This window comes from Balaenoptera ricei, chromosome 18 (assembly GCF_028023285.1).
Source record: "Balaenoptera ricei isolate mBalRic1 chromosome 18, mBalRic1.hap2, whole genome shotgun sequence".
Taxonomy (NCBI): Eukaryota; Metazoa; Chordata; class Mammalia; order Artiodactyla; family Balaenopteridae; genus Balaenoptera; species Balaenoptera ricei.
In genome coordinates this window covers 22,462,382-22,464,369 of record NC_082656.1, presented here as the reverse complement: position 1 = coordinate 22,464,369, position 1,988 = coordinate 22,462,382, and the positions used below count along the sequence as shown (strand labels likewise).

Sequence of the window (1,988 nt, the reverse complement as noted above, 5' to 3'; positions counted from 1 at the left end):
TTGTGACACCATTTTACAGATGAAAGGACTGAAATTTGACCTGAAACTTAGTCAACATCTGAGTTCTATGTAGAGGCAGATATTTTGCAGACAGCCCGCAAAAGAATAAATAAAATAACACGCAAGTTTCATTAACCCTAATGAAAGTTTCTGAATATGGGTGAAAATGAAGAGTCAGCGATATTCACATTGAAGGATTCTGTTGCGCGCACGCGCCTGAGCGCGCGCCCCTGGGCCGCGGCGCGGCGCTGGCTCCGCCTTCCGCTTCCGACGCGCGGTCGGTAGAGCCGGTGTATCTGCGGCCGTAACATGTCGGCCCCGGTACCCGCCATCGTGCACGCCGTCCGGAAGGCTAGCGCCGCGGTGATTTTCCTTCATGGATTGGGAGACACAGGGCATGGGTGGGCAGAAGCCTTTGCAGGTATCAGAAGCGCCCACGTCAAATACATCTGCCCGCACGCACCGGTTATGCCTGTAACATTAAATATGAACATGGCCATGCCTTCTTGGTTTGACATTATTGGGCTTTCACTAGGTTCACAGGAAGATGAAACTGGAATTAAATAGGCAGCAGAAAGTGTAAAAGCTTTGACAGAGCAAGAGGTGAAGAATGGCATTCCTTCTAACAGAATTATTTGGGGAGGATTTTCTCAGGGAGGGGCTTTATTTCTGTACACGGGCACTGACCACACAGCAGAAGCTGGCCGGCGTCGCAGCTCTCAGCTGCGGGCTCCCTTTCCACGGGGTCCTATCAGTGGCGTGAATAGAGACATTCCTATTCTTCAGTGCCATGGAGATTTGGGTCCTTTAGTTCCCCTAATGTTTGGTTCTTTTACTGCTGAAAGGCTAAAAACATTGGTAAATCCAGCCAATGTAACCTTCAAAACCTATGGCGGCATGATGCACAGTTCATGTCAACAGGAAGTGATGGATATCAAGCAGTTCATTGATAAACTCCTACCTCCCATTGATTGACGTCGCTAAGAGGCCTTGTGGAGAAGTGCACACCAGCATCATCCGCATAGAGTAAAACTTTTTCCTGTGCCCAATCTTGAAACCTCTAATGTTTGCAGTGTTAACATGTTTTGCAAATACACACCAATGACACAGACTAAATAAATCTCCTCATGGGAAATGTATGATCATTTAAGTTTCTATGTATGTATTTGTATAATACGATCCAGAATATACTAGTATTAAAATAGGTGAAGCAGCTAGCATCTTTCTCCCAAATGTAATTAAGAAAAATAATAAAATACTGCAACCAGACTTTTTATTACATCACTTGAAAATTATTAGTATGCTTAATGAAAACTTGTTCAGGTATAAGTGAGCAGTTAAGACATAAACAGTTTATGCATGCTGTGACTTAGACTCTGGACTTATTCCCAAATTACTTAGTCACCATGCAGTATCTGTATTTTTATTATATGTGTTCATATGTACTTAATGATTATAATACATAATAAGAATGAGGTGTTATTACATTATTCCTAATAATAGGATAATGCTTCTAAGTGTCAATAAATAGTAATATTGCTGTCTTCAAAAAAAAAAAGAATTCTGTTAACTCAGCAGTGGGGCTTTTCCGAACCATCATGGGTGGACAAAATGACAGCTCATTCAAAGCCAAATGCTACCCTGGAATGCCACCGCAGAGCAGCGCGAAGAAATGCAAAGTTTAATTAAAAAGAGCTCCTTCAGAGCGCCAAGATCAACCCTGTTGTTTAATTAAATTGTTGAGATTTTGGAGAACGGAGTATTCAATTGATCTGATTTCTCAGGCACCCTTTGTCTCATCTTATACTCTCCAAAATGCAAAGCCAGCGAGATGGTGGATGTCTTGTTTCTCCCCAAGGACACTGCTCGGTGCTCTACAATTCTACCTGCTAGTCCTCTTCCAGGCCTTGAAGAGTGGGAGTGTGGTGACGTTTTCACCCCATTCTCCTCAAGGGGGCTTCTCTCTAGACCGTTTGCACATTTGGAAA

At 43.2% G+C, this 1,988-nt stretch overlaps 1 pseudogene; it reads left to right on the top strand.

Moving 5' to 3' along the window:
• Nucleotides 1-407: 407 nt before the first annotated feature.
• Nucleotides 408-1,012, top strand: LOC132352387 (acyl-protein thioesterase 1-like; annotated as a pseudogene).
• The last annotated feature ends 976 nt before the right edge of the window (nt 1,013-1,988 follow it).